Genomic DNA, 12,099 nt, shown 5'->3' with positions numbered 1-12,099 from the left:
AGTGGTGCCTGGAGGGCACTTCCACCCGCACTTCGAAGTTTCAAAATGTGTGGGCAGCAACCACAGCCCGGAAGGTTGCTTCACCCTGGCCTCCCAAGAGCAATGAGAGGCGCTCTCCCGGGAAAGGACTTTGTGCTTCATCCACCAGCGAACGTGTGAGGAATGCGGGCAGACCCACCTGAAGGGAGCCCTGTGCCTGTCCCCACAAGCACAGGGCAGACACAGCCCCGCTCCTTCTACGCTGGATCTAGAGCATGTCCGCCCTGCGGTTCAGCAGCAGCTCTGCCACGGACCCCGCTTTCATGAACCGGTTTCCCCAGAGCCTGGCACAGCGGCTGCGGCCCTGACCGCACACAGCCTCCTCCCTCCTCCTCTGCTTTCTCTAACGTCTGTCCCATTGGTTTCGCCCTCCGGGCCAGCACCTGGCAGGAGCGCATGCTCAGATCAGCAGGTCCCGAGTGCACACATAGCACAGCGACGCCAGCACCCAGGGAGAGCAAACAGCGCGGCGACGGGCAGGCAGGGCCAGAGCAACAATCACCGAACAGGAAACAACTCACCAGTGAGACAACACACCGTCACAGGACGTGCTCTGGAGGGGGGCTGGCAAAGGCTGGGCCGGCCTGGCAGGGAAAGCGGGTGCTGCGGGGGGCTGGGCACCTGCGTACACACCATGGGCGCAGACGCAGGCGTGTTGGGAAGGGAGGGGCAGCACGGCACAGAGCTGGGAAGGTGGGAAGGGGCTGCTGCAGAAGGCCAGAGTTCCTGGGGTGCAGGGCCTCACTCTCAGGGCACTGAAGTCCCAGGGGATCGTGTCCCCTGCTACCTCTCTGCCCGTGACAAGTGAGACGGATGAGGGCTGAGAGCCGAGGCCCAGAGCCTGCGGAGGCCAGGCAACAGCCATGAGGCCCACTTGTGCGGTGCAGGGTTTCCTGTTCTCAGGAGCTACCAGTTTTCCAAGTAAAGACCCACAACAATGGTCATTTTGTAATTTTAATTATAGTTACCCATGCGCACTTTCTTTGCTAAAGCGTTTATAGCATTAAGGAGTGTCAGCTCCTAAGTGTTACTGATCTGTCTGAAGAAATTACTCTGCCCCCTGGCAGAAGACCGCTGAGGCCCAGAGAGGCAAAGGCACCAGCAGGCTTTGCGTGAGGAAGTGACGGGAGAAAAGGATCCACAGAGTCTCAGCTCTGAGGCTCCCTAGGGTAGCGATCTGCTTTTTTTTTCTTTTTTTGAGACAGGGTCTTGCACCATGGTTTAGGCTGGTCTAGAACTCACTAGAACTCACTGTGTACGCCAGGCTGGCCAGGTCATGGTGATCTTCCTGCCTCAGCCTCCTGAGTGGGGGATTATAGGCCTGCACCACCACGCTCCACCCACAGTTAGCAATCTTGATGAGAAGACGTGGTGTCGGAATGAGGACCTGAGTTCTACTGTGGGTGGGATCTGGGGAAATCAGCGTTAACTCCTTCCCAGAATTTCACAAGCCAAAGCCAAGAAATGCCTGAAATCAGCGTTAAATCGCCTCCTAGTCCAGAGAAGCACCTCAGACCCACGTGTAACATGTGTCCTTCCTCATACTTGACCAAGTGTGCTGTTCCCCTCACCCACACAGATACGGAGGCCCAGACAGAGGCCAGCAGAGGGGAGCCCACAGACCCCTGAGCTCCAGATACCGGACTGGGCCCAAGATGCCCATGCTGCCGGCCACGCTGTGCAGGTCCAAGCCCCTCCCACTGCCGCCCGTCAGCAGGCTGGCCGAGGGCACCCATCAGGGATGGCAGAACCAGCAACAGCACCCGTGGTTCATCATTTGTTGAATGAGGGGCCAATGCCTCTGTACCTGTCACTCGGGGTAAAAACCAGACCCACAGTCCATGCTTTAGATGCAGGCGCCAAAGGTAGGACTGCCACACAAGACACAGAAGTTCCCCACTGGAGCCCCCAGCCTCTGCTGTCCCCAACAAGCTTGCTTTATGCCTTCCCGGACGAGATCCTACACCCTGTCACAGAGCGCTCAGACTGGATCCCTGGAAGCTCAGCAAGGCCCGCGGGAGTCGCATTCCTGGAACACCACCCCAACACGCTGGAGGGTACAGGCACTCACGCCCAGTGCACTGCAGGCTTGGGACCCCAGGGCTTAAAGAGGAACAACCCTAACCACGAAGGCCCGTGTGAGCTTGGAGGGGCTGCTCAAACTCAAAATCAGATGCAAATATTTTCCCTTGGCTCAGGAGAGGGAGCATCTAAACAAACGCTGAGGGCTTCAGTGTTCTGAGTCCCTGTAAGGAGGACTATACATAGCAGAAATCCCTTCGCCAGCAGCCACTCCTACAGTAGGAGTCTGGGGCAGGCCAAACTTGCTTCAAGTGAAACTAAAATTTTAACAAATCCTGTGAGGCTGGGACAGGAGGATCGTGAGTTTAAGCCTAGCCTGGGTAACATAGTGATTTGATTTAGCAAAGATCTTGTCTCAAAAAATAAAAAAGATATGGGGATGTAGCTTAGTGCAAAGGCCCTGGGTTCAACAACCAGTATTAACAAACAAACAAACCACCCTGGGGTGATGGACTGATAGTGGGGCTTGGGGGCGCGTCTGGGATCCTCCTGAACTTGTGCTAACCATTAAACTACCATTTAAGCTCTTATTATCAGAGTTAGAGTTAAATAGCTGAGTCCATCCTTAATGGTCACTTACATCAACTCAAAGTGGGCAGAGTCCTTAGTGAGGATAATTTTAACTTTCGATGGTTTCAACTGTACTGTTTTAGAATATGGTGCTTGGCCCAGAGTGGTGGCTGCACACCTGTAATCCCAGCACTCTGGAGGCTGAGGCGGGAGGATTGCTGTGAGTTCAAGGCCAGCCTGAGCTACAGAGTGAGTTCAAGGCCACTCTGTGGTTTCTTTTTTTTGAGACAGGGTCTTGCTGTGCAGTTCAGGCTGGCCTTGAGCTCACTTTGTAGCCCAGGCTGGTCTCGAACTCACAACGATCCTCCTGCCTCAACCTCCCGAGTGCTGGGATTACAGGAGTGTGCCGCCACACCCGGCTTCAAGGCCACTCTGAACTGCATAGTGAGACGCTGTCTCAAAAAAAAGAATATGATGCTTGACTCTTCCAGGACTTCTCACATCTGAGAGTGACCCATTTACAATGTAAAAGGCTTCACAGGCGACTCCTGCAATTCCCAAGATGAGCACATGGACCCTGTCCTAGAACCGTCAGGAATGAATGAATCTGGGCAGGTTGAACATGAATTTATCTGAGTAACTATTAATTTAATTTAAATATAAGAATCCAGAAGCTTGTAAGATGCATGCCCAGTTTTAGAGGAGTCTCAGAAAAGCAAAGGAGCCATGAATTACTATGCTTCAGATACTTCATGAAACATGGAGTGCGCCACCAACTTCCCAGGTGAGGGTGTGGCACGAAGCCGGGCAGGGAAGGCGCCTCCTGCCCCGCCCAGCCTCCCACGTGTAGTGTCCAGACAGGCAGGGACGACCGCCGCTCTGCTGGGTTTGTGTACAGCCAACCGTGACCACGCTGTTTCTCCCTGCACAGGAGGGTCTGTCACCCCGCCTGCCTCTTGTATGCGGCACTCGGTCGTCAACAAAAAACTTAAGGGAAAAAGGAAAGGTCAGGTATAACAGCTGCGAACTAGAGTATCATGTGAAAGTTCACCCAGCAGAGCAGGAAGTGATGAGTGAGCTGCGCTCCCCCGTCGGCCTCTCACTGAACCCCTCCTGCACGCTGAGACTTGGAACAGCGCCATATTCATTTCAGAGCAAGTGGGGGCTCTGGGCAGTTGCGGAGGTAACCGCAGCTCCTCTACTACTGCAAGTGACCGCTCCGCCACCTCCCCACCTGTCAGGTCTACTGAGATGGATGCCGTGTAGAGTGTGGCGCAATGCATGTCGCCAACACAGGGCGATCGGTCAGGTACCGAGTTCTAATTTTGCTTTTTATGGGCGTGGTGTATTATATGTTACAAAGATGAGAAAAACTGGGACAATGTTAAAACGAGACCACACATAAAATTAACTAACCCCACCACTACTCCCTGAACCTGAATTCCAGCCTGGAAGGGCCAGGCTTCATCATTTTCCTGCTTTACAGATGTGCAAATCGGGGTCCATTTGACATCCTGTCCAGTGCAGATGTAAGACCAGATCTGTAGTGCTGTCTACAGGCAGGGGGTGCGACACCAGCGTTCCTGGGCGCCGTGTGTGAGGTCTGCACAAAGCAGCCCGTCTCAATTCCTGCAGCGGCTCGTAATGTTTCCCACTGCAGAGATGACAGCGAGCAGCTCAGAGGTTTTAGGCAATGTCCTCAAGGTCACAGATGCGAGTATGGGTCCGAAGCCAGCCCTACCCATTGTCACGACTGGCACAGGAGCACAGCATGGGCTCCTTCTCGCTCCCCTGGGGAGGGCCCGGGAGGGTAACCCAGCAGCAAAGGACTTCCACTTCCTGGTCTTGTGTGCATCTGAGGGACGGGAGCAGTGGTCACTCAACTTGGCTTCAGGTCTCATTTCTGAAGCGGATGGGTGAGCTCTGGATGTCTGTGACTTTTTAAAAACCCAAGAAGTAGACTTTCCTTCCACTAGCCCCTGGGAGACCAGAATATTCATCCTTAAAAACAAAACATGCAACAACAGCAACAGCCACCACCACCCTCCAAAAACAAAGCAAGAAGAACAAGAGAAAAAAACCCAGGCGAGGGAAGAGTGGCGGCTCGAGGAGTCCGGGTGGTCAGGGCGACCCCAGAACCCCCTCAGAAGCTCCACCTGGCTTCCTAGGTCCAGGGCAATTGCTTATTGAGTTTTGACGCAGCTGCCCCCTGCAGCAACCAGAATCCAGGAGAGAAATCTCCACCAAGGCAGTGGTGAGTTAGTGACCCCGCTGCCCAAGAACTACTTACTAACGACAGTGGAACCCTCAGAGTTTGCGAAGCCCTTTATGGTCAGTCAAGTGCACGAGTGCATTTGGCACTGACCTGCCTCTGGCCGCCGGGGTCACTGGTCCCACGACATTCGACTTGACTGCTGCCAGGGGGCAGAACCTCCTGAAGTACTGTGCAGCGGTGTTTCCCAACCCTTTCGGAATTCGGAATGTCTTCGCCCCACCAGGCCCTGGGCTGCCCAGGGCTGCCCCACACATCTCTCCCAGCTTGCTGATACACCCCACCTTCCCATCCGTGTTAGAGCTGAGGAAGTGGAAGCAGAGATTTGACTAAGCTCACACTTCTAGGAAGCAAGGGAGACAGTACGAACCCCCATGGCCTCCTCTGCTCAGCCTGCTTTTAACTGCATGCTACAACCTTCCTGTTCCGTCTGAGGACTAGAAAATAAAGGGCGGGGTGAGTACAGTTTGGCCATCTTGCCAGCAGGCTGTACAGAGCCGGCCAGTGTGCAGCGTGGGGCCAGAGCCTAAAAAAAGCACTTGTGCTCTCACACAGGGCCTGCTTAAGGTCGGCCTGCACTCAGAGGACGCAGCCCAGTGCAGCCTCAGCCCAAGACCAAACCCCTCCCACCCGCTCCTGCTGGGGGACGCTGCTCTCTCCAGGTGAGCGCTCACCCATGCTAGGCAGAGACCAACCAGCACAGGGGCCCACCTGAGGGTGCTGAGGACGGCACGGGCCCCGCACTGTGCCGCTGCGGACTCCCAGCACTGTGACATCACCCAGGCAAGGGGTGAGGCTTTAAGGGACTAAAAGCAAGGTGCTGAGGACTGCTGGGGGAAGTGCTGGAAAGGCAGCAGGGGCGGATAAGACCCAACCACTGCCCCTCCTCAGGCTTTGAGCAGGGAGCCTGGGGCCGGCGGTGCAGGCCTATGGTCCCAGCACTCCCGAGGGCTGAGGAAGGGGGACAGCAAGTTTGAGCCTGCAGTGGAGAACTCAACAAGACCCTGTCTCAAAGAAAGAAGAACTGGGGTCACAACTCAGCACAAGGGCCCCAAGTTCAATCTCCAGGACGGGAAACAGGCAGGGGGCCACTTGATTTCAAAGTCTCTGCTGAACCCACATATCCCAGGGGCTTCAAATCACAGTGCAGGACCTAGTGGGCCCAGGACCCTGGGAACTAGGCTCCAAGTGTTCTGCAAGAACACAGTCCCTCGGCTGGGCGCGGCTCAGTGGACAGCACGTGCCTGATGTGCGGGAGGCTGTAGGTTTGATGCCCACCGCACATACGCACATCCCACAGCCCCGACCAGGAGGCGACCCGGTATCCCTGCATGTGCCAGAGGGCTTTGGAGGAGGGAGAGCTGGGCTGGGCTGGGGTCAGTGGCCAGAGCGCCCCTCCAGGCCTGCTCCCCCGCACCTCCTGGTCTCAGGTGAGTCTGCCACCTCCTTCGTCCTCAGTCTCCTTGGTCCACAAAAGACAGGGACAGCTCGAGCTAAGGGCTAAGTCCTAAGACCGCAGCAGTTGGCAGGGCTGAGACTTTAAGAGTCCTCTGTGCTCTGGGACAAAGCCAACGTTTTCTTTGTTCCTTCGAGTTTGTATGTTTACTCCTTCCTTTCCAGTTCTCTGCTAATATTAAAAAGAAATCCACAGTAACAATCTCTGTTGGCAGTCTTCCTGAACATGTCTAGTGTTTTCAACCATGCAAGGCGTGTAATTACTACTTCCGTTCATTCATTCACTTTCTTCAGAGCAAAGAAGTACAAACCGAATACTTCAAATAAACCAAGGAAAGTCTTAAAAACCCAAAGTTAAACAGGGACATTTCCCATGTTTAAATGTTTACACAACCAGGGTCTATTCTGAGTTTTACTACCTGGCAAGATAACCATTTTGGGTTCAAATGAGGCTTAGAAAGGTTACTGACTTGCTTAAAGCCATGAAGCAGGAGAGTGGCAAAGCCCCAAGTTGGTAGGTAGCATGTTTACTAGAGATCTTTACCTTCCTAAACAACCTGTCTTTCTGGATTCTTGGCTACGAACGCCTGGCTTGGAAACTACTTTCCACGGGAAAGTCCAGACTCGCAGCAACAGGGCCACGACCTGGGGCTCACGCACTGCACTGGGCTTGCTTTGCTAAGGCAAGAAACTGACCTCATCTGGGATAGTCCATCCCTGGTGACCCGAAACAGGAGCTAGAAAGCTTTTGGGGAGCGTAGAAAGTCCCAAGTTCAATCACCACGTCTCTCTCTACCCTGAGGGCTATGGTGTGGAGATCATGAAAAGATGGAATTTTCCTGACATTTCAGTTTTGTTGGGATGAATATTAAATTAGGAACATGCACCTTCTCATCTTCATTTGATAGCAGGAATGACCTGGCTTTTTGTTTCTACAAATCTGCTTCCAAAAAGGAAAGCAAATGAATTTTTTCTTTTTTTTTTTTTTGGTACTGGGAATCAAACTCAGGACCTTGCACTTGCCAGGCAGGTGCTGTGCTACTGAGCTATATCACCGGCCCAGCGAATTATTTTTAAAAATGCAAAACCAGCTGGGCATGGTGGCCCACGCCTGTGATCCCAGCACTCAGAAGACTGAGGCAGAAGTATCACCATGAGTTCTGAGGCCAGCCTGAGCTACACAGTGAGACCCTGTCTCAGGGAAAAAAAAAAGCAAAACCAGGAAGAAAGTAGATCCTGCCACACGTCAATACTGAGACAAGCACCCCCATTCTACTTCAGACTACTAGTACAGCTGTCAGCGTGTGCATGTGTTCAAATGTTCTGCATTTGGCAGTCCGTATCTGCAGCCCTCTTTCTGCACACAGTGCTCCACAAAGCACAGGCAGAGCACCCTTGCCAGCTTCTTAAGATGAAACACACAATGAGACCCTTCCTCCTTTTTAAAAATTCTTTGGTTATTTTTGAGACAGGGACTCGCTAATGTAGTAGAGCGAACAGAGATCCTCCTGCCTCGGCCTCCCTAGTTCTGGAATTACATGCGTGCACAGCCACGTGGGGCTTAGACCCTTCCTCTAGCTGAGAGTTTACCCGCGTGCTGCTATTAATCTTTCTATCACTGTCATCTCAAATTATAACGTCTCAAACAAGAGACACAGGCCCGCTGGCCAGACCACGACAGCTTGTTCCTATCTACTATTCTTTAAGACAAGGCGCAGGGAGGACAAACTTCAAGTGAAAGGAACAGATTCATAGGGAAAACGGGAGCTTGTTTTGTGCTTTTCTGGGGTGCCAGCGAATGGTAAAAATGCAAAGGAAAAGGCCTCGCACCTGGACTGGGAATAAAATATCTCCTGCTGGGCTTTCAAGAGCTCTTTGCAACTTCAGCACCAGGGACCCAACACCGCCCCAAGCCCTTCTGTAACGGCGTTCAGAGCTTTAATTAACTGAGGCCAGGGATTCGCTCCACCTCTGCAATGCTGCTGCTGCCTGCCAGTGCCTAGCAGCCAGGAGCAGCTCTCCCGTTGGTCTTGATGCCTGCCCTGCACAATTAGCACCTCATTATAGCTGGCCTCTCTTCTAATTACCACAGGGCTCAATTGAGCACTTTATTTTATTGTCTTGTTCCCGCACTAGTTCAAGTGTTCCCCAGCTATAATAAATCCTACTTCCTCTCAGCCAGGTGTTTAGAGTTCCCTATCTCCTCAGGCCCATGAGAACACTCTAGGGACTCCAGGCATGCAAACACTTCCTGGCGGAGAGCCGCCTGATGACCGTTCTGGGAGCGTGGCACAGGGCTGGAGGCTGGCTCTCCACGAACGCCTGGCCAACTCTATGCACCGGGACCACAGGCACGCTGCGCTGCTGCGGGGCCGCTTCTTAACCGGGGAGCTGCACTCCACCTTCTTGGGTATTACTTTTCTCTCTCTCTTATTTTAGAGACAGGGTTTCACTATGCAGTTCAAGCTGGCCTTGAACTCACTTTGTAGCCCAGGCTGCCCTCAAGCTTGCAGCGATCCTCCTGCCTCAGCCTCCCCAGTGCTGGGATTACAGGTGTGTGCAACCATGCCAGGCTATCTTTTCTCTTTATCTAACAGGATGGGCTGAAACTGACATGGAAACATCTCCATTGGCATCACATTCCATGTTTCTCTAGAAAAAAGACTGAAGGGCAGCGAATAGACTCTTCCTTTTGGAATTAAATCTAACCATGGGGGGTTGGAGATTTAGCTCAGTGGCACAGCGCCTGCCTGGCAAGCCCAAGGTCGTGAGTTTGGTTCCCGGTACCAGAAATCGCCCCCAAAATAAATAAATAAATAAATAAATAAATAAAACTAACCATGGTTTTCAGGGGAGTTACCAGTAGCACAATGGCAAATATGCTGGTGACTGAGGTGGACTGTGGGGGGAGGGTGCAGAAGGAGACAGTCAGGAGGGCAGGGGTGGGAGCTGGAACATAGGGACGCAAATCCTGGCTCTCCCACCTACTTCGGTGGTTATGTTATCTGTGACCTTGCTCAAGGCATTGAATTGCTCTGTGCCTCAGTTTCCCACTCTGCAAAGTAGGCTTCACAGGGCTCTTATGAGGACTTGATCTTTGTAAAGTGCTTGGTGTATAGTAAGAACGACAAAAGGTGTTAAAGAAGATTAAGACAGGGGAGGGTTTTAGGACAGACACAACGGCGCACCATTCTTGGCATCTTGATTTTCTGGCTATAATATGTTCTTAGAATTATTTCAATAAACTAAAAAAGGACTCTGAACTTACGAGTTTTAAAAATATCAAATGTACTATTATGGCAAAGGTGATAAAAATGTTTGGGCAGCATTTAAATGGAACCATTAGTGAAGGCACATTGCCTTTAAGAGAGAATTTAACATGAACCTTCAGCTGTTTACACCTCTTTATACCTGCTTAGCCTAACATACAAGACAACACTCAACATTATTCACCACGTACTGCTGACCCTTCTCCAGCAAGGAACTTTTTGTCAATTGTTAGGAGATGGTTCAAATACATGTTCTATACTTTTAGTAAAAATTTTTTGTTTGTTTTTTTGAGATAGGGTCTCACTACATACGTCAGGCTGACACTGGATTCACTATGTAGCCCAGGCTGGCTTGAACTGGTAGCAATTCCTGCCTCAGCCTCCTGAGTGCTGGGATTACAGGTGTGCATCACCACGCCTGGCTGTTCTATACTTTAAAAAATTGTTATTATTTCTGCAGTGCTAGGGGATTATACCCAGGCTTTCACACATGCTAGGCAAGTACTCTACCACTGAGCTACCTCCCTAGCCTTGTTTCATATTTTCAAAAACATATAGAAAAGTTTTTTACAAAAATAATAATGGAATACACTTTTAACAGCAGCAGCAGCAGCAACAGAAAACAAAACGACTCCGTGGTATCTAAACTCAGATTTTTCTCCCGAGTGTCTTCCGAAACCTTTCAATTTGCTGTCACCCTTTACATCCTTAGTTCCTTTAGATAGCCTAGCTTTGAAATTCCACTTCTAGGTTCTCTCTACTTTCTCTGGCACGAGACACTGTATCTCACACCAGGAGTTCCTGGCTGTCCCAGAGTCCCTCACACAGAATTGCAGTCCAGCCACACAAAGGTGTCTCTCTACTGCCATTTCAGGTGGGGCACCTGTGCCTTTGTTAGGAAGGGATCCCTCCTGGCCTTGTGGTTCCCAATTTTTATGGAGGCAGAGTCCAGCCCCACAAGATGTCCTCCCTTCAGGTGCGCTGCAGAGAGCTACCTGGAGACTGAAGAGGCGGCTAATGTGGTTAGGCACTTCCTCTCCGTGACTTTCAGACACTGTCCAATTCTACTACCCCCACTGATGGCATCACCCTAGCTCTAACCGCTGTGTTCTGCAGCTGTGCTGACCTGGAAGTGTCTTCGGGTGGAAGTCAAGTTTTGTTCCTTTTCGCGTCCCAAAGCCAGAACAAAGCCCACCTATAGTAAGTTCCCAATGCACGGTTACCTGTGATACTGTATTTGAAGCCATTACCCGAGAAACACCTACTTTTTATGATTAAGGTGACAAGAATTACTTTCACTTTTGAGTACAGGGAGATTCCTCAAAACTCAAGAAAGTGAAGTTTTGCTGCGTGCGCGGGTGTACGCCTGTAATCCCAGCAGGCTGGGAGGGTGAGGCAAGAGGACCTCAAATTCAAGCTCAGTCTGGGCAATTTACAGACTTAACAAGTCTGTCTCAAAACAAAAATAAGAACGGAAGGACTGGGGGTGGTCACTCAGTGCCAAAGTCCTGGTTCAATCCCTGTATCCCCCCGCCTCCCCGCCACAAAGAGATTGCAGTTTCAGTTTGGTTTAACTTTCCCCTCACTCATCTGCTCGGCTCCTGTAGAACTTGCATTGTACCCTGTCTGCTCCTCCTCCGCCGGCTCCTTTCGGTGACCCCGGCTGCACCTTGCAGGCACCCTGTCTGCGTGTGCGGGGCCCAAAGTCCTCACTGGGTGCCACCGGGCGTTGCTCTTTCCCGGCAGCTCCTCAGCTCCGGGCGATCCCCTCCGCCGAGCCGGGGATTCCGGAAGTGCGGAGACGCCGGGGGCACCGCGCACCTCGCGTCGCGGGCTACCCAGATGCTCCTCGCCTGCTCTCTTCGGGACCAGGCTCCGGCGACCAACGAAGGAAAGGGCCCTTCCGAGATCCTGGGTCCAGTTCGGGCGGGGGCTGGGGGTCCACCCCTGGGGCGGAGTGAGGACGCCCCACTTCGGGCCCAGACTCTGCCCATCGGGAGTGACCCAACAGGGCTTCGTCGCCTCGTCTCCCCAACCATCCCAGGGACCCGGGAAGCGGCCAATCACAACGTCGCCTCCCCTTGGGGGGGGGGGTCCGCCTCTCTCCCTCCCTCGCTGTCTCTGCTACTCCAACTCCAGCCCCCAGCACCTGCACCCCGCGCCGGCGCGCGCGAGGGCCCGGCCGCCCGCCCGCCTCCCCGGCTCCGTCACCGGCCCAGCTTCCCTCCCCACTGACCGCGAAGCCGGTGGCAGTTCCCAGTCCCAGACCCCCGGTGGGGCTCCCGCCGCCGCCGCCGCCGTCGCGTCCCCTTGTCGTCCCTGCCTCTGGACCCGGCCTCGGGCTGCGGCGATGCCTCCTCGACACGAGGTGCCGCGGCTCGCCGGGCTCCACCACACACCCGGCGAGGCGCAGGAGAAGCCCATCGAGATCCCGGCGCTGGCTGCGGCCGCGGCTACAGGAGCGGCCGCGGC

The 12,099-nt window shown here is 53.2% G+C and overlaps 1 protein-coding gene across 2 annotated transcripts in view; it reads right to left on the bottom strand.

Moving 5' to 3' along the window:
- The window catches only part of Zdhhc3 (zinc finger, DHHC-type containing 3), a 38,197-nt gene extending 26,244 nt beyond the window's left edge, over window positions 1–11,953 (bottom strand). For both annotated transcript variants that reach the window (XM_005383476.2, XM_005383477.2), the window contains exon 1: window positions 11,864–11,953. The gene's annotated coding sequence lies outside the window, so the exon portion shown is untranslated. The remainder of the gene's footprint in view (window positions 1–11,863) is intronic.
- Between the last annotated feature and the right edge of the window lie 146 nt (window positions 11,954–12,099).

Source organism: Chinchilla lanigera, unplaced genomic scaffold (genome assembly GCF_000276665.1).
Source record: "Chinchilla lanigera isolate Chin_1 unplaced genomic scaffold, ChiLan1.0 scaffold00019, whole genome shotgun sequence".
NCBI lineage: Eukaryota > Metazoa > Chordata > Mammalia > Rodentia > Chinchillidae > Chinchilla > Chinchilla lanigera.
The sequence above is the reverse complement of the archived record's forward strand: the minus strand, read 5'-3'. Positions and strand labels throughout refer to the sequence as shown.